General features: G+C 40.2%; 1 protein-coding gene across 1 annotated transcript in view; it reads right to left on the bottom strand.

The window, feature by feature from the left end:
• The window catches only part of LOC136862826 (translation initiation factor eIF2 assembly protein), a 152,199-nt gene that overhangs the window by 8,139 nt on the left and 116,938 nt on the right, over nt 1–27,122 (bottom strand). The gene's annotated exons all lie outside the window — the stretch shown is intronic.

Below are 27,122 nucleotides of genomic sequence, written 5' to 3'. Positions count from 1 at the left end.
GCAATGTAAAACTCCAGCAGTATCTCACAATGAACATGCAGCACCCTCCAGGGATTACAGGGATTACATCAAAGGGAAAAAGTCATCAGAAGATGAATCCATACATTCCATGAGTCGTAGTGTGAATGATAGAAGTTTGAATTGTTGTGCTAAGTTAGAGAATCTCCAATGGGAAATGAATAAACTACAGTTATACATAGTTGATTACATACTTATTAACAAAAATGAAGTATCAAAAATGCAGGATTTGTTTTACTAATGAATAAGAAAATAGAACAAAGGGTAAGGGTAAGTTACTATGACCACCATAAAAAACAGATTGCTCTTGCCAAGACAAGACACCAAGACAATGTACAGCACAATAGCACAGGTCTATATGTCTCCTAGTTCAGCAGATGATAAAAAAGTACAGGCTGCATAGCTGTAAGCTTGCATTTGGAAGATGATGGCATCGAATCCCCCAACAGCCACCCTGAAGATGGTCTCCTGTGGTTTAACATTTTCATATCAGCAGGTAGCTTATGACAGTACTAGATCAAGCGCTGATTGGCTGTTACCGGTCAAGTGACTGATGATGTCACAGAGGGCAGGCGATTTGAAAACTGGGCGTGGCTCGTGGGTGGTGTGTGCTGCGCTCTGGTGGGCGATATTAGAACTAGGTGGCTAAGAGTTGCAGGCTTGTCAAACTGACAGAGGGAGTACCAACCTTACAGACCCCAGTACGATGCTTACTCCAGACTTAAAGTGTCTTACTAGGCAAGATGACTGCTATACATTGGGACAAATGGTGACAGTACGCTGGCACCTTCTTCTTGCATTGCGTATAGAGGAATAACTTTGGAAGGTGACCTCATGGACTCGTAGCTGAGCTTGCAATTCAGAATTAGATGGCGACTATACATGATCCTTTGTGAGACTAGAAAGGTGGTGTAAGGCTAATGTGTACACATTACTGTTATGGGTGGCTAAGTCTGGAGAGCTAACTTAAGGGCTCACAACTTGTTACTTTGAGTCTGACACTCTAGGCTGACCTTGCAAACTTGTAGGACCTTGTTTGACATTACAGGACCTGTTTTGGGTGCTATAGGGCTTCCTTTGGGACTTCTTTTACACATTAGAAGACCTCTTTTAGGGTATTATAGGACTACATTTGGGCATTAACAGAGCTTCTTTTGAGCGCATGTGGAGTTAGATGGTGTGAGTGCTTGATTTTTTTCTTATAACACATACTTGGAATTGCGGTAGCAATGGGCTCATAGGGGTGCAACAAAGCTGTTTGGACACTTTGCATTTAATTTAAATACTGTATCCTCGACCAGACTGGGAATCGAATCCCGGTAGAGGTGGAGGTAAAGGTGCAGGCAGAGGTACATATAGTTGGAAGTGGAGGCAGAGGCAGAACTTGAGGTGGGAGTGGAGGTTGAATTTGAGGTGGAGGAGAAGGCAGAAGTTGAGGTGGAGTTAGAGATGAGGGTTGAGGTTGAGGATGAGGTAGGGGGGAGGCAAAACAGAAACTACGAATATATATAAAACTGGTTATTTTCTAAGCACCCCTACCCATATTTTTTGCAAATATACGGATGAAAGGCAGAAATGTTATGTGAAGTAAAACAAAACATGTTAAGCTCAAGAACAGTTTTCTATGACTACTGGTTGAAGAGAGAATCATTTTTTAAGTTAAGGGATGTTTTCACCCCCAAACAATATTTTTCTCTTGACATCATTTTAAGTATCATCCGAAACTTTTTAACATTAGAAGTAATTTTTACCTGAAACTTTAAAAAGAAACAGAGGTGAGTTGATATATATATATCACAGGCTAGAGGATATTATTTTTATAACTTTTAAGCTAAATATCAGTTTTATAGGACCATCGGTTTGAGAGATGTTGAATTTTTAAATCAAGGGATGTTTTCATCCCAAATGTATTTTTTACTCAAAAAATAAAGATGATGATGATGATGATGATGATGATGATGATGATGATGATAATGGTGGGTCCCAGGAATCAACCTGGGAAGAGTCCTTGTGACTCTGGGCAAATGGTGATGAAATGCATCATTGCCAAACTCCTGCAACAATAATATATTGGGTTCAGCAAGAGAACCCAACTAGCTTCTTTCACTACAATTCCAGCACGTTACCTACAAGAGTTGCCCCTTGTTAAGCTGAGCAACCCAGTTGAAGGCTGGGTAATCAATCCCAGCGGGAAGCTGAGTCAGTGAACTGATCATTGCTGGGGACTTCAAGGCTTACAACTCTGATAGTTAAAAACAACGTTAGCTTCAGGTAACACCACTAAACTTTTTCGTAACTCTGGAAACATGGAGCAAACAACTAACTGGAAATCTACCCCCGTGGTAACAAATCCACCCCCACTCACAGTGGGGCAAGCAGGCCACCGGATTCTGGGGAGCCTGCATCTCCATGTAGGAGGAAGAAACACATCAACTATCTGGCAACGATAAACATTAATTCCCTCCTACAAACTGGAAAACTGAAACATACATTGTACGTCCTAACAAAACACAACATCCTTATAATCCCTTTGCGAAAGACAAGATTTAGTGATAAAGAACCTTTTGAGTCCCAAGGCTTCAGGATCTTCAAGGGACAGCCAGGTCAGAGAGTGATGAAAAATATGCCTCACCTGGGTACAGGCTTCATAGTTAACAACAACATGATCAACTCCATTATCTCCTTCTCATCACCAAATGGGAGAGTGTCCAAATGGGACTTCAACGCTCAGACTGATATGGAGTGCAGATTCAAGAACACAGTCGGAGAATAACCAGCCCACAAGAGAACCAACTGTAATGATGAGAGGCTGATCAATCTGTGTAAGAATCACAACCTAGTTCTTAAGTCTACAGCATTCAGACACCTCCCTTGAAAAGCCAAGACTTGGAGGTGTCCCAATTCCTTGCTAGGAGAGTACCAGCTAGACCACGTTGCCATCAGTAGAAGGAAATAGCAGGGAAATAATGAACGTGAAGGTATTAGGAGGTGCCAATATTGATCCAGACCGCTACCTATCTTTGGTCAAAGCAAATTTCATTCCACTCACGAAGTTCAGAGGTAACAACTACACCAGGTCCAGAATCCCAAAATTTTATCCAGCCCAGTTGAAAGACAACAACAACTTTACTAAGGTCCTAAGCAATAATCAGAATAAAAAGGATTGGCCTAATCTACAGATGCAACAACAGAAACCATCCTTGCAACCAGAAATAGTACGCACCCATAGTTGGCGCCAACATGTGACAAGGCAATAGATGAGAGAAGACAGGCATGGGTAAAACAGAACTGCAACAAAAGCACGGAAAATCATACCGCCTTGCTAACATCAGAATGAACACGGCCAAAACCAACAGAAATGCTAAGAGGCAATATAACAACATCATAGATCAGGCAGAGAAAGATTTTCGAAAGAACACCACCACTAACTTATACAAAACTCTAAAATCTCAGACAAACGCTTACTCAGCCCCAACACTTCACCGTCGAGGATCAGACGGTGAACTGAAAATGAACAAAATATTTTGATGACCTCCTCAATGCAGAAGAACCTGAGGAAAAACTAGAATTTCAACCCAAGGCTGCTATTAACCCTGACTCCCTTCCTCCTAGCAAAGAAGAAATCAAACAGATCATCTCTAAACTGAAATCCAACAGAAGAGCAGGCGAAGATGACATCAATGCAGAATTAAGGAAACATGCAGATGAAGAGTCAACTGACAGTATCCACATCTGGACAACGGAAACACTACCACACGATTGGACTTCAGCTATCGTCCACCTGTTGCACAAGAAAGGAGACAAGTTAGACCCTAACAACTATAGAGGGATCTCTCTCCTATCAGTGACTTACAAAATCTCCTCCAAAGCAATGCTTCAAAAAGTGAAGGCAAGATTAGACTCCTGCATAGAAGAGTACCAAGCTGGATTTAGGAAGTCACGATCATGCACAGAGCAGATTCTGAACCTCAAAACTATCTTTACCTACAAAAACCTCAGCGCCTCACCCTACATAGCAATTTTCATTGACTTCCAGAAGGCCTACAACTTGGTAGACAGACAGTCCCTCTTTGAGACGTTAACTGAAATGGGACTGGATAAAAAGACCTTGATTCTTGTGAAGGCTACTCTAACAAACACCATATCCAAAGTCAAATTCAGAGGGGTATTATCAAGAAGCTTTGAGATCCAAACAGGTGTTAGACAGAGATGGTTTGTCCCCCATCCTGTTTAAGTCTCTGCTGGAGAAGGTCATTTGGGAATGGACGAATACACTAGCAGACAACTATGGAATAAAAATCGGCTACAAAAAAAGACAAATTAACAGTCACTTGCTTAGCCTTCACAGATAACCTCACTCTCTTAGCTTCAAGTATGGAAGAAGCTACGTACCAGCTATCCTCGCTCGAACACATAGCAGCTAAAGTAGGGCTGAAGATCGCTGTCAACAAAACAGAATTTCTGAGAAGTAGAGAAGTACCCAACTTCATTTCCTTGGGGAACAAAATAATAAGAAAGGCCAACTCATTCAAATATCTTGGAGAATGGATAAAAATAACAAACTAAACCCCATGGCACTACAGCCCTTGAAGGGCCTTGGCCTACCAAGCGAACGCTGCTCAGCCCGAAGGCCTGCAGATTACGAGGTGTCGTGTGGTAAGCACGGCAAATCCTCTCAGCTGTTATTCTTGGCTTCCTAGACCTAGGCGGTTCTTTTGTATGTATGGAATGTTGTTTCTTGACTCTTCAAATAATGACTTTTTAGGAGGGGGATATTACCGCCTAAAGATCCCTCCCACTCTAGTTCCGCTCTCTCCACAGTCGTTCCTCCCATCCCTCCAAACCTCCCCTCTACAGCCGCGAGCAACAGTCCCAAACTAACATGCTACAGATCTCGACGTGCAACGCACACAGTGTCAACACCCAACGTAACTACAACACACACATACTTCACTCCTTACAGTCCATCAGGCGCCGTTCTTTACACAATTTATTTCTATTTACAGACAATACGGCCTACAACATAAAAGAAGCCCTCACGCTATCTATATATATATCTATATATATCTATATCTATATATATTGTGTATATTGTTTGACACTTGACATAGTATAATGCCATACTAAGATGCACGCTGTAACTAAATGAACTTCAGCTCATTATATGCAATTATAACTCAGCATTTAGCACATACTGAAAATATAGTACACAGACAATGTATCCGACCGATTATAAATTAAGACGTAACTCTTCATAACAACGTCTAGAACCTTCAAGATATTTATATCACCTGCAATATTATACAATCATCTGAAGAAGAAAACACTGAAATGAACTAAAAACAGTTATAAGTTTCAACATTAAATAGTAGCACTCCATAATACCTGTGTACTTACCATACCAACAGGAATATTGTAGTAACAACAAACATGTAACAAGTTAGAGTAGAAAGAGGACCCATTTTATTTTGTTTTTACTACTTCATTCATTCTTTAAACGGCCGGTTATATCGGGTCAACTTTTTATGTACATATAATTTTTTTAAAAACATTGTAATATCTCAATATCACAAATGTAAATAATAATAACTTCACAAATATCAGTGTACATAAGTAATGTAAAAAATTTTAATTTATGTTCATTAGATCAACGAAATAATGAGGTGACATGCCTCTTACAACATGTAACTTTTAAAGTTAAAGAGGAAAGGACCCATTTTTATTATTCTTACTATTTGAACATTAACTTGTTTTTAATCATTTGTCAAATTGGGTCAGTTCTCATGCATATGCAACGCTTTGTAATGTGATGTTTTTGTAACTAGTTTGATATATGACAGCTGAGGATGACCCCATAGGGGTCGAAACCGGTACTGGATTTACTGTAATTAATAGTAAATAAACACTGTATTGATAAGGTGGAGGCTTCCATATCATTTTTATGTTACAATTCCTATCATCGCCGCTAGATAGGGGCTTCGTTCATTCCATTCCTGACCAGGTCGGATGACTGAAAACAGGCTGTAAATTATTATTATTATTATTATTATTATTATTATTATTATTATTTATAATTCGCTGGGGCCATCAAGGACCACGTTAAGTCTTGTTGCATTTGACACTGAACTTGGCCTTCTTTAGAGCCCAAATTTCCCTCATTCTTTGTGAGTGGGTCTGCTTACGCTCCTCTGTCCAAGGGGCACCGTGTCTTCTCTTCGGTTGCTCGTCTCGGTTTAGCCCGTTCGTCAATATTTTCTTGCGGAAGAGATCTCTGTTAAGGGCGTCTTCAGCTGAGATATGTAGCATTTGAAGGTCTTCTTTGGTATTTCTAAACCAGGAAATTGTGGTTTTGGGGTTAGAATCAAAAAAGTGAAAGATTTCTTTAGTTAACTTTCTTCCGTCCATTCTTTTCAGATGACCGTAAAATCGTGCCCGTCTTTTTCTGATTGTGTCGGTAATTTTCTCTATTTTGCTGTAGACTTCCTTGTTGGATCTCTTTTGATGGATTCCATGTCTGTACTTTGATCCCAAGATTCCTCTCACAATTTTGCGTTCTCTTTTCTCCAGTTCTTCAAGGAGTCCTTTGTTGGCATTTAGAGACAGGGTTTCGGCTGCATATAGAACTACTGGCTTCAGAACTGTTTCATAGTGACGTATCTTGGTGTTTTGGGAAAGGCATTTTTTGTTGTAGATTGTGCGGGATGTTTGGTAGGCTATTTCCAGTTTGCGTACTCGCTCCTGAAGTGCTTCTTTGTCCAGTCCATTTTTCATGATGATCTCACCCAGGTATTTGAATTTGTCTACTCGGGTGATGTCCCCGTATTTTGTATGGAGTTCTGGTGGAGCCTCTTTGATGTTAGTCATTACTTCTGTTTTCTCCAACGATATCTGCAAACCAGTTTGTTCGGCAATTTCCTTTAAAATTTCAACTTGAGCTCTAGCGGTTTCTATGTTGTTTGAGAGAACAGCAATATCATTGGCAAATGCTCAGCAGTCTGTTGCGATCCCCTTGGATTTGGTTCCTATTCTCAATGGACTGTAGTTGGTTTCCTCTAATCTCACCCGCCAGGTTCTGATGATCTTTTCAAGAACACAGTTGAAGAGTATCGGGGATAGCCCATCACCTTGTCGGACTCCTGTTTTGATGTCAAAGGAATGCGAGAGACATCCGTGGAACTTCACCTTGGATTTTGTACCGGTCAGGGAGGCTCTAATTAATGCCAGCAGTTTCAAATCAACTCCAAATTCATTTAAGATGTTTAGCAGGACTTCCCGGTCAATGGAGTCGTACGCTTTCTTAAAGTCCACAAAGACAGACACATACTGCTTGGACCTTAGTGTACAATATCTGATGATCGTTTTGAGATTTTGGATCTGTTCAGCTATTGAGCGACCTTTTCTGAACCCTCCTTGGTATTCACCTATTTGATGTTCGACTTGTGCTTCCAAACGCTCCAGGATGGCAAGTGATAGAATTTGTAAGTCACGGGTAGCAAAGATATTCCTCTGTAGTTGTTGATGTTCTTCATGCTGCCTTTTTTGTGTAGTGGATGGATCAAAGCTATTTTCCAATCTTCGGGTAGGGTCTCCTTGTTCCAAATTTCTTCTATTTGCTTTTGCAAGATATCAAGTGATTCCTCTGGGGCATATTTCCATAGTTCTGCTACAACTGAGTCTTCACCCGGCGCTTTGTTATTTTTGAGACGGGCAATGTGGCGCTTGATTTCATCTCTGTCGGGTGGTCTGGAATCTGGGTACCTGAGTAAGGGTTCCTTGGTCTCAATGGCGCTTTGCGGTTTAGAGCAATTAAGTAAATTCTTGAAGTAATCTGCCAGAATGCTGCAATTTTCTTATTTGACGTCGCCAGTGTGCCGTCCTTTCGCTCAAAGCATAGAGATGGTGGTTTATAGCCAGTGAGTTTGCGTTTGAAGGCTCTGTAGTACTCTCTGCTTTCATTCTTCCTAAAGTTTTGTTCTATCTTTTCAATGAGAGATTTTTCGCATTTACGTTTCTCAGTTCTGAACACCCTAGCTGCTTGGGCACGTTGGGTTTTGTAGGTTTCCCAATCATTTTCTGATTTCGTAGAGTAGTACCGTTTCCATGCATTGAGACTTTCTTGGAGGACTGATTTGCAGGTACCATTCCACCAGGCATGCTTTTTGCTTCTCTTGATTTCTGCAACGTCTTTGGCGACCTCAACAAGGAGACTTTTGGCGTTGTTAAAGTCACAGTCATTTGGTCTAGCCTTCTCCTGGAACTCCTTGACCCTTTGCCGAAGTTTATCATTGTCGAAGCGTGTGATCTGTTTGGTTGTCTTCCTTGTGTTTGCGGGAATTGGTTTGAATTTGATAAGAGACATATAATGATCTGAGGCCACATTGATGCCTTTCTTCACCTTCACGTTCATAATCTCAGGGCTGTTTCTCCTGGAGATTGCAATGTGATCAATTTGGAACTCTCCGAGAGCTTGGACGAGAGAACGCCAAGTCATTTGCTTTCTGGGTAGATGGCGAAAGTGGGTCGACATGACCTGCAGGTTGTGATTTTCGCAAATGGACACCAGTCTTTTGCCATTGGGATTGGTTCTTTTGTGAGCAGGGTAATTTCCTATAACTTTCTTGTACTTCTGTTCACGACCTAGCTGGGCATTGAAGTCACCCAAAAGAAGCTTGACATGGTGTTTGGGGATTTTGTTTAATTTTTCATCCAGTAGGTCCCAGAAATGAACAACTTCGTCTGGATCAGACTTGTTCTTATCGTTTGTAGGAGCATGTTTTGTTTTTTTTGTTTTTTTTTAAACATAGGAATTTCATTTTGTCCGTATTGAACTGAGAAAGGATGTTAGGAAAAACTTAAAACGGTCCACCTTTTCAATACAAAAATGTTATATTTATTTATAACATGTATTTGCACTTGGAACTAGTTTCGACGCTGTGTTTGCGTCATCATCAGCCAAAATGTGGGAAATAGGCAAGATGTAGGCATTTATATTACACAAGGCGTTACATTAAACAATACACATCTTATAAGGAGATAAAAACAGGGACGAATATAGAAAAAAATGAATCGTTGAGAAAACAAAAGTTATACATATTAAAAATAACCTTAACCACATATCTTGCAGTGCGAAAGTGTTCTTCTTGAATGATTCCTGAATATATATATATATATATATATTTTAAAAAAACACACACACGCGCACACATTTCTGGAGAGCCAGCAGGCAGGACAAAGTAAAGTGAAACCTTAAGAGTTCTTCTGAAAAGAGTTCCTCATTTTTTCTATGTTCCGACTAACTAATGAAGTCTCCCTTGAGTTCCTGATAAACATACACAACAGGAAATTCTCCTTCACTCTCAACAATAGCTCTAAAGACCAACGGTAAAATTTTTATTTTAAATATTGTGCAGAGACGTGAAAGCATGATTTTGAACATGATATAACTCCTTCATATAACCCAGTTTTTTAATACAAGGTGTTGCATTAAATAATACACATCTTACGAGGAGACGAATGTAGAAACACATGCATCGTTGAGAAGGCAAGTTATATATATTAAAAATAAGCTTAACCACATAACTTGCAGTGCGAAAATATTTGCCTTGAATGATTCCTGAATACAAAACGCGCGCGCACACACTTCTAAAGAGCCAGCAGGCAGGAAAAAGTAAGGTGAAACCTTAAGAGTTCTTCTGAGAAGAGATCATCATTCTTTCTATGATCTGACTAACTAATGAAGTCTCCCTTGAGTTCCTGATAAACATACACAACAGGAAATTAAACAATACACATCTTACAAGGAGATGAAAACAGGGAAAGTTATACATATTAAAAATAACCTTAACCACACATCTTGTAGTGCGAAAATATTCGTCTTGAATGATTCATGAATACAAAACACACGCGCATACATTTCTGAAGAGCCAGCAGGCAGGGAAAAGTAATGTGAAACCTTAAGAGTTCTTCTGAGAAGAGTTCATCATTTTTTATGTTCCGACTAACTAATGAAGTCTCCCTTGAGTTCTCGATAAACATGCACAACAGGAAATCCTCCTTCACTTTCAACAATAGCTATAAAGACCACGGTAAATTTCATTTTTAAATATTGTGCAGAGACGTGAAAGCATGAGCTTGAATATAATATAACTCCTTCATTTAACCCAATTTTTTACACAAGGTGTTACATTAAACAATACACATCTTACGAGGAGATAAAAGCAGGGACGAATGTAGAAACAAATGCATCGTTGAGAAAGCCAAAATTATACATATTAAAAATAAGTTTAACCACACAACTTGCAGTGCGAAAATATTTGCCTTGAATGATTCCTGAATACAAGACGCACGCGCACATATTTCTAAAGAGCCACCAGGTAGGAAAAAGTAAGGTGAAACCTTAAGAGTTCTTCTGAGAAGAGTTCATCATTCTTTCTATGTTCCGACTAATTAATGAAGTCTCCCTTGAGTTCCTGATAAACATACACAACAGGAAATTCTCCTTAACTCTCAACAATAGCTATAAAAGACCAACGGTAAATTGTATTTTAAATACTGTGCAGAGATGTGGAAGCATGATCTTGAACATGATATAACTTCTTCATTTAACCACCTTTGAAAGTTTCTCTCTATATTACATAGCTTCATTAACACACCATTCTGTAGATGCACAAAATAATCTTGTAATCTTCACAGGTCCGGTATTCAGCTCGACAAGAATATACCTGAGAGAAACTTTCAAAGGTGGTTAAATGAAGAAGTTATATCATGTTCAAGATCATGCTTCCACATCTCTGCACAGTATTTAAAATACAATTTACCGTTGGTCTTTTATAGCTATTGTTGAGAGTTAAGGAGAATTTCCTGTTGTGTATGTTTATCAGGAACTCAAGGGAGACTTCATTAATTAGTCGGAACATAGAAAGAATGATGAACTCTTCTCAGAAGAACTCCTAAGGTTTCACCTTACTTTTTCCTACCTGGTGGCTCTTTAGAAATATGTGCGCGTGCGTCTTGTATTCAGGAATCATTCAAGGCAAATATTTTCGCACTGCAAGTTGTGTGGTTAAACTTATTTTTAATATGTATAATTTTGGCTTTCTCAACGGTGCATTTGTTTCTACATTCGTCCCTGCTTTTATCTCCTCGTAAGATGTGTATTGTTTAATGTAACACCTTGTGTAAAAAATTGGGTTAAATGAAGGAGTTATATTATATTCAAGATCATGCTTTCACGTCTCTGCACAATATTTAAAAATGAAATTTACCGTGGTCTTTATAGCTATTGTTGAAAGTGAAGGAGGATTTCCTGTTGTGCATGTTTATCAAGAACTCAAGGGAGACTTCATTAGTTAGTCGGAACATAAAAAATGATGAACTCTTCTCAGAAGAACTCTTAAGGTTTCACCTTACTTTTTCCTGCCTGCTGGCTCTTTAGAAGTGTGTGCGCGCGCGTTTTGTATTCAGGAATCATTCAAGGCAAATATTTTCGCACTGCAAGTTATGTGGTTAAGCTTATTTTTAATATGTATAACTTGCCTTCTCAACGATGCATGTGTTTCTACATTCGTCTCCTCGTAAGATGTGTATTATTTAATGCAACACCTTGTATTAAAAAACTGGGTTATATGAAGGAGTTATATCATGTTCAAAATCATGCTTTCACGTCTCTGCACAATATTTAAAATAAAAATTTTACCGTTGGTCTTTAGAGCTATTGTTGAGAGTGAAGGAGAATTTCCTGTTGTGTATGTTTATCAGGAACTCAAGGGAGACTTCATTAGTTAGTCGGAACATAGAAAAAATGAGGAACTCTTCTCAGAAGAACTCTTAAGGTTTCACTTTACTTTGTCCTGCCTGCTGGCTCTCCAGAAATGTGTGCGCGTGGGTTGTTTTTTTTTTTTTTTTTTTTTTTTTTTTTTTTTTTTTTTTTTCCAGGAATCATTCAAGAAGAACACTTTCGCACTGCAAGATATGTGGTTAAGGTTATTTTTAATATGTATAACTTTTGTTTTCTCAACGATTCATTTGTTTCTATATTCGTCCCTGTTTTTATCTCCTTATAAGATGTGTATTGTTTAATGTAACGCCTTGTGTAATATAAATGCCTACATCTTGCCTATTTCCCACATTTTGGCTGATGATGACGCAAACACAGCGTCGAAACTAGTTCCAAGTGCAAATACATGTTATAAATAAATATAACATTTTTGTATTGAAAAGGTGGACCGTTTTAAGTTTTTCCTAACATCCTGTAGGAGCATGTGCGTTAACTAGGGCGTAGGTTTTGTTCGCGCATTTCATTGTGAGTATAGACAATCTGTCATTCACAGGTTCGAAATTTGCAACCGATTTAAGGATCTTGGTTCTAACAGCAAACGCGGTTCCAAGCATCACAGCTCCATTGAGGATTCCTCTTTGCGCTTTGCTCTTGAAAAATCGGTAGCCTTCGGATTCAAAAATCTCTTCATCTGGGTACCTTGTTTCCTGTAGGGCCATTATGGATATCTGATTTTCGTGAAGAGCTTTGGTGAGGGTTTTCAGCTTGCCAGTTTGTGTAAGTGAATTTATGTTGAAAGTTGCTAGAAAGGTTTTAGATTTTGGCCTGCGTTTTTGACTCTTCGGGGTACACCGAGACGCTCCGACTCGTCTCTTGCATGATGTCAAGTCTCCCCCAGAATCCGAACGAGACTCGTGCGCCGTGGCATTCACAACGAGGGATTTATCTGAAGATTTACCCCCTGGGGTATGTTTCTTGAAATGTTGTGCCATCATGCTTTTTGACTTGACTTTGCTTTGGACGGGTACCCATCCTTTTACAACTCGGGTTGTTAGCCCTAGAGGTCGCCTCAAGATGTTTTCTGGCTTCTGGTCATTTACCAGTCTTCGCCGTAACCCTGGCAAGGGACCAGTTTTTTTTTTCATGGTGGTATTTTATTTCCCTACTACCCTCTGACTCTGCTGGCGGCAGAGCCAGCGAGCTTCCCCAATTCCAATGGGACGCACCCGATGGAGGTAACTGGTAAATCCCCACATGGGTATTATTATTATTATTATTATTATTATTATTATGATTATTATTATTATTATTTTACTGCAAGGGCACAACTGCCCGGTTCATTTAAAGCAAGCACCTTGTTGTGAAATGACATCTTACACTTAAAACTTGAAACAACTAGAGCAAGAAGTTTGGAGTTTGATCAACAGATGTTGCTACTACAGTGATAAACTAATTTTGTATTCCTAGGTTTACTACACTGAGTTTATTATCTTTTGTTTTTGGTATGTTAAAGTTGTCAATACTTCTATCTCTTCCCACCAACTTGTAATGCTGGCCAATTGAAAACTTTTTGTATTTAATTTTCAACCAATCAGAGCTTTCTTCTTCACATTTAGTTATCCAATAGAAAATTGGGGGTGTGTCGGGCTATAGCCCAGATCTCTCTCGAACCTTCCTCTCGGGTATAAAAGCTGGCAATTTTTCGAGCTACCTTGTCTTCTTGATCGTCCAGTGTACTGAGTGTGTGCTAGTAGTGGAAGCGGGGGCGGTTCGCCCTTCATCAAGCAGTCCAGTGCAATAAGGTAATAGCAGCCACTTAATAACTAGGAGTTAGCCTCTAAAAGCCAGCTCAAGGAGAAGGTATCCTGTCTTTAATTATGTAACCTTTAATTTCCAATAATATAAACTTCATCTTCAAACGTAAATCTTGACACTAGACTATAAATTTAGCCAAAATTCGGGAATAGGGAGTGTGACACCCTCCCGAGTTCCCCATCAACTTGTTTTTAAGGTGACTATGTTTCGTAACCATTTTCTGTCTGTAGTTTTATAACTTAAAATTTCTCCCGCTAGTCACCTCAGTAGAATGGGATTAGCCTCTGTAACTTCGGGCCAGAAGCCCAAACAGGGTTTTAGATTTCTAAGTATCAGTTTCAAGGAGTGCAAGTGTCTGCCTCTGCATCACTTTGATTTTTGGGCCAGCAACTTAAACCTGTGCCTTTTTTTTCTTCCCGCCAAGGCCCGGTAGAATGAGTATCGATACTCCTGTAAAACTTAGTTATTTCTATTAAGTGAGAGTTTAAGATGGTGAATTCTGTTTGTATTGTAAAATGTACGTTGTGCCTTGAGAGGCCTGAAAGTGTCAGTGATCAAGTATGCTCAGGTTGTTGAAGGTTGCAGTGAGAAGGCAGTAAAGGTATAAGCTTTGGAGCGTAGTCACCTAGATGTTCACAGAACATAGATGCTCTCTCTATTTTTGTATAAGTGTTAACAGAACTCTGTAAACAAAATGGGGAGATCTGTCTTCTTGACTTTGCTGTGTATGGAGCAAAAGTGCTCAAATAACATTTGTAAAATCGGGAGCTTCAAGCTCAGACAGTTGACCAATTTTGTTGATTTTCTTATTTTTCCTGCTTTGTATGTAAACTACTGTACCTGAAGTTTTGCCCGGCTCCATGGCTAAATGGTTAGCGTGCTGGCCTTTGGTCACAGGGGTCCCGGGTTTGATTCCCGGCAGGGTCGGGAATTTTAACCTTAATTGGTTAATTTCTCTGGCACGGGGGCTGGGTGTATGTGTCGTCTTCATCATCATTTCATCCCCATCATGACACGCAGGTCGCCTACGGGAGTCAAATCAAAAGACCTGCACCTGGCGAGCCAAACATGTCCTCGGGCACTCCCGGCACTAAAAGCCATACGCCATTTCATTTCAGGTTCTGTCTCCGATGTAATTGATACAATTGTGCTGACAATAATGATTTATCATTTAAATTAACAGTTTTACAGTATTAACATGTTAATTTGGAGCACCCAATGACTCAAATATGTATTAATATTATGTAATTAGCACATATCTAGGTTATGCTAACCGGGCAGCCTGTTACGATGTAAGGGTGGTTCGCCCATTAAAATCATCCTAGGGAGAACCCTGTTATTGTTAATGCTCTGAGGGGAATACAATGAAATTTTATCATATTCATTTTCTACGTAGTATTCCCCGTCCGGTTACTCATTCCTGCCACCCGTCTGATGAAAATTTCTCGGGAGAAAACTGATTACTAGTTAGGCAACTTGTACTATCAGTACAAACAGGAAAAAGCAACATTTGTCTGCAACTGTGCACTTTTCAGAGCAGAACTGTAATCTAATATCTTTTGTCCGGCCCTGCGGTGTAGGGGGCAACGCATCCACCTGTCACCCGGCGGTCCCAGGTTCGATTCCTGGCCGGGTCAGGGGATTTTAGTTGTAAATGCTTAATATCCCTAGCCTGGGAACTGCGTGTTTGTGTCATCCTTAATGTTCCTTTCCTCACATTCAACACTTTACAATTCTGTAATTTCGAAATACACGCAGGTTCATAACATGGTGCAAGTAGGGGCAAAAGATCTTTTCAGGTCAACGCTCCAAACAAATAGCGTTTAAAAAAAATAGTCTACTATCATGTATATTGGAAGAGCATTGTTGAATAATGCTTCTCAGCACAGTAGTTTTTTCAGGCACCTACAGGAATGATGGCAGACAACAACAAGAGGGAACTGGAGACGCCAACGCCCATGCCGGAGATGGTGATGGAGCCGCAACCCTTTAAAGATGGGTGTGCACACCCCCCTCCGGCGGCTTCTTCTCTGAGGGCTACTCACAGCCGGAGAAAGAGGCTCTACTTGTCTACTACAAACCGGGGCACAAGCCACTTTCTGAAAGGGGCCCAGTACTGGACAGGATGCGCCGCCCCCACCACGGAGGCAAGAAGGTGTCTGTCAAGTGCTTCCTACCCAGAGGCTTGATCACAAGTCATCACGACCAGGGGAGGATGTGCAGCGTTAAGAACGAGCTTTGCACTCTGTCTCAGGTTATCCGACTACCAGGGAAGAACGCCGGCGCTCTCAGGAGGACCAAGACCAGTGAAGCCACCACCGAGACTCCGAGGAAGGACAGGTGGCTAAGGAATAAGGCGGTTAATACTGACTTAGTCCTCACAGCCAAGGATGCCATCACGGAAGCTTAAAGCCAACATTATACAGATATCAGCTGAACTATATCAGGGACAAAGAAAACATTGAAACAAAAAGGCCTCAACCTCAAGACTGTTTTAACGATCACCACCTCACATTTTTTAAAATTTTCATCCTGTTTTTTTTTTAAGAAAAAACTTGATAACACTTCATATTGTGCATGTAATGGTTTTAATTTATTATATATGTCTTACTGAGGATGACCCTATGCCAGGTCACAACATGTCTATGTAAAGTTTTGTCTTATTTGGATGTAAATATTGTAGTATTGACTAGGAGGATAATCCAAATAATTTTATACAATTTTGTAAGCAATACAGGCTGAGCGACATTCCTCAAATGAAGTTTAAAATGGAGATGGAGATGGAGATTGCACTTCCAACAGAAATGGACATCAGGGGCCTTGTCCTTTGAAAATCAGAAGCCACACTGTAATGTCCAATATTCGACTCTCCAAATAGCTCGCTATAACTGTCGTTCAGCAATGGTCATATACTAATAGATAAATGTAAACTAAAAAAAAAGCTTTTCCGAAACAATTTTCCCTTTGTCCGTAATCATTACGGACAATGCATAACAGTTGGCACCTCTGTATGTCTGATCCCGCTTACGTCAGAGGTAATTCTTTACAGTATAGAAACTGTTCAGTAAGTGATTCTTCGTTTAAAAATCTTATGTAGCTCATTGATATATTTAATGAATGTTGATTCGTACAGTTGAAGTGCAAATTTTTTTACTATCATGTAATTTTTCCACTAGTTGTTATTAATATCAGTTGACATTAGCAATTGTATCGTTTGACAAGGGTACCTTGGATATCTCCCTCTCGTCAGCCTCTCCTAACGCGGATTTACCTATTTCTTTACAAGCAGGAAAAAATCAAAGTTTCTGCTGCTGTATGTGACTGCATATTCCTGGCAATTATTTTAGCTACTTTATAGCTAGCTACTAGTGCTTTTTCTGAAGCTGTAATTATTTAATTCATTGCCTTGCATTCTTTAATTTGAGAATAGAGTAAATGACTGAAATAAGCCTTATCTTCATTTTCCAAGTGGTTATGTTTCGTTTTCAAGCGTCTGTTTAGTTTGCTAGGAACCATAAATTCATTGCTTAATTTTTCGCTACATACAACTCACTCGGAAAAATCACGATTTCCAGATTCAGTAAATGTAAATCCGAACTTAAGTAAGAATCCTGATACCTGCGCACAGCACCGGACGATGAATTGCTCTGCTGCGAAAGTAGCTTCTCATTGACACTTGATCCAGGTGATTCACTTGTTCTATTTTCACTCTGATGTCCTTTACTGCTACTTAATTGTTGGCGTTTAGTTAAAAGCTTCTCCATATCACAACACAATATCTGTATATTTACTTCAGTTTTATAATTAACACCAAATATTGCGACATTCAACAATCAATTGCCCTAAGTTGTGTACTTCATTTAAACACCTCTTCGTTTCCAGGTGAGCGGGAGTGATCGACATATTTCTCTAACGTTCCAGTTGTTCGTGTACTCTCTGCGAGGGTTCTCATTCTTTCGGGACTGCGCTGTAGCGTTTGAAATTCCTCTAAAGCAGGCATAAATACTTGTACGTTGGGGTGTGCCACTATACCAGCATGGCGAAACAGTATGCTGCGAAAGAAGAAAGTTTGAGAACCCCTACTCTAGACTTACCAGATGATCAGTGGTGGATTGCGAAGATCGAAAGCCGCACTGATATTCGGACAACAGTCTTCTTTCATCCAGACACCATACAAGTCATTGATTCACATTTCTCTCAGATGCTTACCAAGACAGTCTGCATACTTCAGGCTACTGTCGGGCTTTAGAAGAGGAATTATTACTCCTTCTTGTCTCTGTGATGGAAACATACCCTTCAACCCAATTCAGTTAAACACTCTGAGAAGATAGTATAAGATGATTCAACATCCAGTCACGGATGTTACCTGCTCTGCATGCGTGTCCTTACAAAGTGCCAAGGTGCTTCCGAGTTCCCACTCAATAAAGGCTACAGTTATTATTCTGATGCACAAGTAGCAAAATTTAGGTGACAGCATTCTGCCTCATGACTTAAGAGCAAGAAATTCGGGATACCAGATACACCTGCAAAGTGATTTGCAAGATGACTAGCAATGGAGAGTGGATCAGCGATGATACTGCCTGCAAGAGGAATTCCTGGTACATTAAATGTTCCTTGTATATCCAAAATATGTCTTAGTTTAGTCCACGCCTTAGATTACTGTGCGTATGCCGTCATAAATGACACATACCTTTCCCATGAAGCTTTTTTACTCTGCAACTAAGAATTCGCACTTTAGTTCACAGTTTCCTAAATGCTACCAAATGGGCCGTAGTGGGCTGTCTACGATAGTGTTTGAGAGTGTGATGGCATTCTTTTATGGCTACAGCTATTTCTTTGTTCCACCAAGAAACATTTACATCGAGGAGTCCCGGAGAAGGACAAAATGGTTTCCTCACCAGCAGCAAGAACTGCTTGTATGATACACATCATCATGCTGTCCATGCTACAGCTACTAGTGTCAGTGAAGACAGAATGTAGTGTTGCTAACTTTGGCTAATCAGCATACTTCAGAATCCATCGACGAGGAGCCTCAATGGAAGTCTGCTTCATCAAAGCAAGGATGAAAGTGGTCAATGCCACAGAGGTGGTCATTCATGTACATCGCACTGAAACAGGGGAACAAGCACACTGCTCCACAGACTCACATCAATGCTGGAAAAAGTTCCATGTGCTATACCAAAACAAGATGGTTCCCGTGTATTCAATAAAAATGAATCCAGTTCTGCAAGCAGTCTCTCAAAAATTCTGCTCCTGGGTGAAGGCATAGCAGAGCTCCACGATGGGTGATGACTAGACCTCGGATTTTAGGCAAAAACCTATTTTGTTCCTTAGGAGATAACTTGAAATGAAGTTGTGTTTACATGTTTCATGTATTTATAAGGTTAGAAACGGTGGTCCTATAGTGCCTAAAAATGCCTAAATTGGCGTTAGAACCTATTTTTGCCTATATTCCTATAATTGCTATATTTTATCCCTAAATCGATTAAAAACGCTTTTAATTTAGTCGCAGAAACCTAAATGTTTGCTGATTAGTTTTTCAGTATCTTGAACAGTATTTTCTTAAATTCTTTTCCGACAAAATGTGAAGCTGTAAACCAATTACCAGTCCCCAGAAGTCCTTAAGAACCTCCCGCTGTGAATACTCCCTTTGTCCCTTAGTCTGTGTGTCATGAGGTGGGGGACAGTGTCCACTGACCTGCTGGAAACGAAACTCTTCATTCCATTCTGTGAGAAACTTTCAGCAAATCCGTTTGCTCAGTGTGTGCATTATGCCGAAAGTGGCAGTTTCCAAGACATCTTTAATTAAACAGTGGTTGCACGAGTTTCCCTATTTCACATCGGGTGGAAAAATTATATTCTGCAACGTTTGCAGAAAAGAGGTAAGTGAAATTTGTTTTATATTTCACTCTGAAGTACATACTTTGGTGTGAGAGTCGTACTTAATTTGTAGGCGTTCTATCTCTCTGCTGTATTATGTTTTATGCATTTTATACATTGATTCAGCGTACATACACCAAACGAAGTATAACAGTAAATATGAATTGGGGAATGTAGCGCATCCCAGTCCCTCGATTTTTTGTTTATAGAATCGTTAAAAACTGGCCATGTTTGTGTGGTACTGTAAGGTCTACTCATTTCGGAGAAAGGCAAATTTTCAAGCAGGTTTTAGAAGAGGAATAATAGTACAAACGTACTGAAAAATGAAAATATCATGCTGCCGTAGGGAACCTAAAAATACGAGGTGGGAATTGTAAGAAAATTAGATGTGCACTTTTATCAATTGTAGGAAGTGTATGACAGATTATACACATTGTAAATATATACAGGAATGATTTCTTTTTGATAAGCATAAAGTAAATGTAGGGAGAAGAAAACACGGAATTCAGCCATGTGCGGGCATCAGTACCGGTAGTAAAAAGTATGTTGGCCAACATAATCTAAGCAAACATAACAAAACACGAAAAGAAATTAATTAAATTCACCTCTACTGTGTTCGGCTCCTTGGTTGAATGGTCAGCATAGTCGGCTTCGGTTCAGAGGGCCCCGGGTTCGATTCCCGGCCGCATCGGAGATTTAAACCTTAAATGTTTATTTCCCCTGGCTCGGGGACTGTGTATTTGTACTGTCCAAAACATTCCTGAAACTCACACACAACACTATCGTCCACTACAAAAGCACGCAGTTTCCTGTACACGGCAGATGCCGCCCACCTTTGTTGGAGGGTCTGTCTTACAAAGGCTGGACCAGGATAGGAATAGTCACATGGAATTATTACCTCTACTGCATCACTTAAAGGTCCAGGGTGCATGTCTACTGGAGGGATCGGGAAGCGCTACAAGGCCCCATGAATGTGAATAGTCTTCTGTCCATATTTTCATCTGGCCTATATACTTGTACGGTTTACACAATATTTGCGACTATTTATAGTTGACGTTGTTTCTAGGTGTCCAGTGAAAGGCGATCGCATCTTAGTCAACACCAGCTGATGTACCCGTGCTTCACTACAGGATTCTCAGAAAGACTTTCTTTGTGGTTTTCCTAACTGAAATCAACTTAGACCATTACAAAAACATCAGTAGGAATGTAGGGATTAAAAGCAATGTTATCATATAAAATACTCGCTCAAATGAAAAACTGTGCATTTTCTCGCTTTTAACGAACAGTACTACGATGCCGATTGAACAGTCCAAAGTTCCAGTGCTAGAATGACCAGGTCGCAGACAGCCGCAAACACTCCTCTGCCAGTGTTCCGTTAAATGTGCACACTGCTCATTCCAATCAGTGCCTCAGGATAGGGATTGAATAACTCAAATGCTATGATGAACCAGTTTGTTACGTACCAGTAGTATAAGAAAATTCATGAACCACAGGAATGGCATGCTTAAGAAGAAAGTTATCTAACTCCCCAGCTACTTCCCGCCAATATTCAGGCAGGCTGTTATACTCGGTACGATCGGGCGAGTTGGCCATGCAAATTCTGGGGCTGTACCATAATTGACGCCAGGGCCGCTTCCTTTTCACTTCTAGCCCTTTCCTATCCCATCGTCACCACAATACATATCTGTGTCGGTGCAACGTAAAGCAAATTTTTAAAAAATATCCAGTATGCAGCAGCAATCCCTTCTATCGGACATGACTGGCAACAGAAGACACAACAAACAATGGTCAATGTAATGTTATTGTTGTTCATTGTTATGAGCTTTCTGTATTGTAGGCCTTCAAATTTAGTTTTCTTTTGACTGTGTGATATTAGAGCGTCTTACGAAATTATTTATAGCGTAGACTGTAGTTCCTTATTCCCCGACTTTACATAACAATTTTCATTCAATTCTGTTTACCCATTTTCTCGTGACTTGGCGCTGATATGGACTTAGCAACCAAAATCCAAATTCATGAATATCTCTGTGATCACAGCCGGTACAGTAAAAATGTATAAGACATATATGATCGAAAATGTAATACTATACAGGGTGAAGCGAAATTCGCGCACTCCGGCGTCGCAGCGCGACTCCTCACATGCCAACAATAAAAAAAATGTCTCTCACAAAAGTTGGTCCTGCGAGTATAGCAGGCAGAAAAAGGACGTTGAAGAGTGGCAATTTGGCAACACTGTAACCACATGTAGGGTAAGTACCTCTGTCAGCAAATATTACCCGTGCGGTACAGTTGGTGCAGTGGGTAAAGTTTTGGGTGCGCATGCAGAAGGTCGAGGGGTCGATCCTGGGTTGAAGCGCATTTTTTATTTGCTTATTTCCATAGGACATTACATACTGTAATACAGTAAGACACCCGTACCTTACGTCACCTGTATCCTACATTTACAACATTTTGCAACGCTGAACACAATAAATACTTTGCTAGGCCTACTGGTAACGTAAGGCCCTAACGAAATGTAATGGACCTGAACGAGGCAAGAATAATAGTCGGTACTAATCTATGAGGTCCACCTCTGTGGTGTAGTGGTTAGTGTGATTAGCTGCCACCCCCAGAGGCCCGGGTTCGATTCCCGGCTCTGCCACGAAATTTGAAAAGTGGTACGAGGGCTGGAACCCAGTCCACTCAGCCTCGCGAGGACAAATGAGTAGAGGTGGGTGCGATTCCCACTCAGCCATCCTGGAAGTGGTTTTCCGTGGTTTCCCACTTCTCCTCGGGGCATATGCCGGGATGGTACCTAACTTAAGGCCACGGCCGCTTCCTTCCCACTTCCTTGTCTATCCCTTCCAATCTTCCTATTCCCCCTACAGGCCCCTGTTCAGCATGGCAGGTGAGGCCGCCTGGACGAGGTACTGGTCATCCTCGCCAGTTGTATCCTCCGACCCAGAGTCTGAAGCTCCAGGACACTGCCCTTGAGGCGGTAGATGTGGGATCCCTCGCTGAGTCCGTGGGAATAACCGACCCTGGAGGGTAAACAGATTACGATACGATATGATACGATACGATACTAATCTATGAGACCATTGGAGGAGGGTACAAAGAAAACAGGTTTCGCATCTAATATATGAAGTGGTACGAATGAATTCACGCCCACGACGTGGAAAGGGCGTCTTTGAAAGCTGACCAATGAAAACGAATGTTCGTCCATTTCTAGGATCGTAATATGTAAATGCAAATGGTGTCTATAGGACCCGATGCAATCACTGTTGACAATTAAGATGCCAGATACCATACCGCCTAGACTACATTTACGAAATAAAAAAAATACACGCTTCAACCCAGGATCAGCCCCTCGATCTCCTGCATGCTAAACCAAAACTCTATCCATTGCACCAACTGTACAGCATGCGTGATGTGTGTTGACAGAGGTAGTTACCCTACATGTGGTTACAGTGTTGCCAAATTCCCACTCTTCAACGTCCTTTTCCTGCCTGATATACTCGCAGGACCAACTTTTGTGAGAGACATTCTTTTATTGCTGGCAAGTGGGGAGCCGCGCTGCGACGCCCAAGTGCGCGAATTTCGCTTCACCCTGTATAACTTAAGTAATGTAGTATTTGTCGATAGGACCACTAATAATAAATATTTGAGAATTAAATTTTAGGCCTTCCCCTAAACTACCATTCCACTCAGCGTGAATAAAATTATGTATGACCTAGATTGTAGTGATGAATTTCCCGACTTTGCATACCAATTTTCGTTATGATGGGACCACTAATAACATAAAAATTTCAGAATTTAAGTTTAAGCCTTCCCTAAACTAACATTTCTTTCAGCGTGAATAAGATTATTTATAGCCTTGATTGTAGCGACCTATTTCCCGACTTTGCATACCGATTTTCATTAAGATAGGACCACTAATAACATAAATATCTGAGAATTAACTTTTAGGCCTTCCCCTAAACTACCATTCTTCTCAGCGTGAATAAGATTATTTATGGCCAATCAATCAATACTGATCTGCATTTAGAACAGTCGCCCAGGTGGCAGATTCCCTATCTGCTGTTTTCCTAGCCTTTTCCTAAATGATTTCAAAGAAACTGGAAATTTATTGAACGTCTCCCTCGGTAAGTTATTCCAATCCCTAACTCCCCTTCCTATAAATGAATATTTGCCCCAGTTTGTCTTCTTGAATTCCAAATTTATCTTCATATTGTGATCTTTCCTACTTTTATAAACGCCACTCAAACTTATTCATCTACTTATGTCATTCCACGCCATCTCTCCGCTGACACCTCGGAACATCAACATTTTTGTAACGCTGCTCATGTGTCGGAAATCACCCAGAACAAATCGAGCTGCTTTTCCTTGGATTTTTTCCAGTTCTTGAATCAGGTAATCCTGGCGAGGGTCCTACACACTGGAACCATACTCTAGTTGGGGTCTTACCAGAGACATATATGCTCTCTCCTTTACATCCTTACTACAACCCCTAAACACCCTCATACCCTCCTTAGTCGTGGTGAAGACAACCTGTCTAGGAGTAGGATGCTCCAAAATCAATATCCCCAGCCAGTGGATAGGGTTGAGCGTGGGGTTAACGGCCTCACCTTGTAAAAAAAAAAAAGCATTGTTCAGAAGTCTTCTACGAGAAAACCAGACAGAAATCAAAGACGACAAAAGCTTAGGAAAAGGACACGAGTAAGGAAAGCGGATATAAACATGGCGACATGGAATGTAAGAACAATGTTGAAACCGGGAAAAATGCAAGAAATTGTAAATGAAACAAAAAGATTTGGATACGACTTAGTAGCGATTCAGGAAATACGATGGAAATAGCAAGGGTGTATTGAAAAGAAAGATTATAACCTCTATTAGAGTGGGCCAGAAGAAAGAACAGGACAGTTCTGTACGGGATTTATAGTACACAGGAAATTGAAGAAGAGTGTAATAGGATTTGAACCAATCTCAGATAGAATATGTAAGCTTCGGATTAAGGGGAAGTTTAGGAACATAACTGTTATATCAGCACATGCACCAATTGAAGATGCGGATGAGGAAAGGAAGGAACAATTTTATGATGAGTTAGTACAAACCGTTGAAGAGGGACCAAGATACGACATGATTATTATTTTAGGAGATTTTAATGCCAAAGTGGGAAAGGAAGAGTGTATGAGACCAATAGCCGGGAAATATACACTACATGAAGAATCAAATGAGAATGGTTTTTACTTGGGACAGTTTGCAACTACAAGTGGTCTTATAATTAAACGCACCTGCTTTGATCATAAGAAAATACATAAAGGAACGTGGAAGATGCCAGGAAGCACTGCGGTAAATCAAATAATCATGTACTAGTGACAACGAGGCATGCAGCATCCATTATTGATGTAAGGACATCCAGAGGGCCAAACTGTGATTCTGATCATTATTTAGTAAAAGCAATAGTGAGACAAAAATTGGCAACAGGACAGAGGAGACAACCTACGGAAAGAAGGAAATGAAATCTGGAAAAACTACAACAACCAGAAGGAAAACAAGAATTCCAGTCAAAAATGAATAACACTTCACAGACGATCGGGCAAGTATCTGGAATAGAGGAAAGGTGGGCAAAAGTTCAAAAGTGCATACAAAATGCGGCACAAGAAACACTGGGTATAGCTAAAAAGAAAAGAAATATTTGGTTTGATATGGAATGTGAGGAAGCGATTGGAAAGAAGAATGCAGCAAGAGCAAAAATTTTACAGAGAGATACAAGGTCAAATAGGGAAAATTATGAGAAATGCAGACGTGAAGCTAATAACATCTGTAAGAAGAAGAAAAGAGAGATGATTAAGAAGAAACTAGAGAGTATAGACACACAAAGGTTACAGAAGAGGACAAAGGAATTCCATAATGAAACTAGCATACCCGTGCGTCGCTACGGTATTATACTGAAATTTATAATTGAATGCTTATTGTTTTAAATATAATCAGCCGAAATTCGCCATGTGACTCGTTTTCTGAGAGAATCCGCCAAAATTCACAATCTGACTCGTTTTCTAATAGATTACGGCAATTTTTCTCCCACTTTTCAATCTTTCTTTCCAGCAATCGATTTCATACTTCGCGGGCTAGGTCCAGGTATTCCACCCGGTCAGTTGGATCCCTAAATCTTTGTCATCTTTTCCTATAAGCATTTCTAATATGGATCAAATCCTTCAGGAGTTCCGGCGTGGTGTCGTCTTGGGTGCCTTGGCGATACTGAACCCGTGGTCGGACTGAATTGTTAGTCATTACCCGTCCAGGACCCGTTTCCAGCGCGGTCCGCACATTTGACGTGGGTCCAGAACATTATTATTATTATTATTATTATTATTATTATTATTATTAGATGTTCTGGACCCCACAGCAAGATGCAAGACCGCTACTTGGCGGTAAATTACATCTGCTGCCATTGTCATCGTTTCCAGTCATTCGACAGGGTCACGAATGGAATGAATAAAGCCCCATCTAGCAGCGACAATAGGAATTATGCCAGCTGCCGAAGTACTCCTCCTGGGCAATGATCAATGAATGACAAATGAAATGAAATATTGGACAATGTTGCTGGAATGAATGATGACAGGGAAAACCGGAGTATCCGGAGAAAAACCTGTCCCGCATCCATTTTGTCTACCAAGAATATCACATGGAGTGACCGGGAATTGAACCACGGAACCCAGCTGTGAGAGGCCGGCACGCTGCCGCCTGAGCAACGGAGGCTCCTTATAAGTACATTATGAACAGTAAAATCAATTGGTCTCACCTCCTTTTACACCCCACCGCCGTCAAGTTTATTTACCCCCCAAAAAACAAATTTAAAAGAAGGCGTGTTTCTTTATGTTTAAAGGAGATTCCAAACACCAATGTTCACGTCTATTACCTTCAGTTTTGAGATATAAGTATCCCCATAAAAACAATTCACTTTTTTCACTTCCTTTCACACTCCTCCCCACCTAAGTGAATTTTCCGGCAAAAAATACTTGTTTCTTTAATAGTAAAGGATCTTCTAAATACCTATTATCATGACTATAACTTCTTCAGTTTTTGATTTATGTTTCCTCATGAAAGGAATTCAACTCCTTTTTACTCCCGCCCCCCAAGATGGTTCCCCCAAAACGCGTTTTTCTTTGTTTTTAAAGTAGATCCAAATACCAATTCTCATGTCTGTAACAACTTTAATTTTTATTAGATGTATGTATTCTCATACAATTAAGTCAATTTTTAATTCGAAATCACGTAATTCGAAGTCCGATTTCTGAGTCCCAACGACTTCGAATTAACGAGGTTTTACTGTAAATCTAAACAAATTTGTGCATATGCAGATGATGTAGTGTTAATAACCAGGAATGATAGATATTTGAAGGAAATGTTTCTTGCAATGGAGGAAGCAGGAAAACGGATGGGATTGGAGGTGAATGACAGTAAATCTAAGTATATGCATGTGACTGTTATAGAGGGCAGAAGAAGTCAAGATAATCTGACAATAAATGGGCATAAGTTTGAGAATGTACGAAGTTCTGAGTACTTAGGAACCATGTGGACAAACAATAATAGAATAAGTGAGGAGATACATCGTAGAATAATAGCTGGAAACAGGGCCTATTATGCAAAT

The sequence above is a fragment of the Anabrus simplex genome, chromosome 2 (assembly GCF_040414725.1).
Source record: "Anabrus simplex isolate iqAnaSimp1 chromosome 2, ASM4041472v1, whole genome shotgun sequence".
Taxonomy (NCBI): domain Eukaryota; kingdom Metazoa; phylum Arthropoda; class Insecta; order Orthoptera; family Tettigoniidae; genus Anabrus; species Anabrus simplex.
This window is presented reverse-complemented; position numbering and strand designations above follow the sequence as displayed.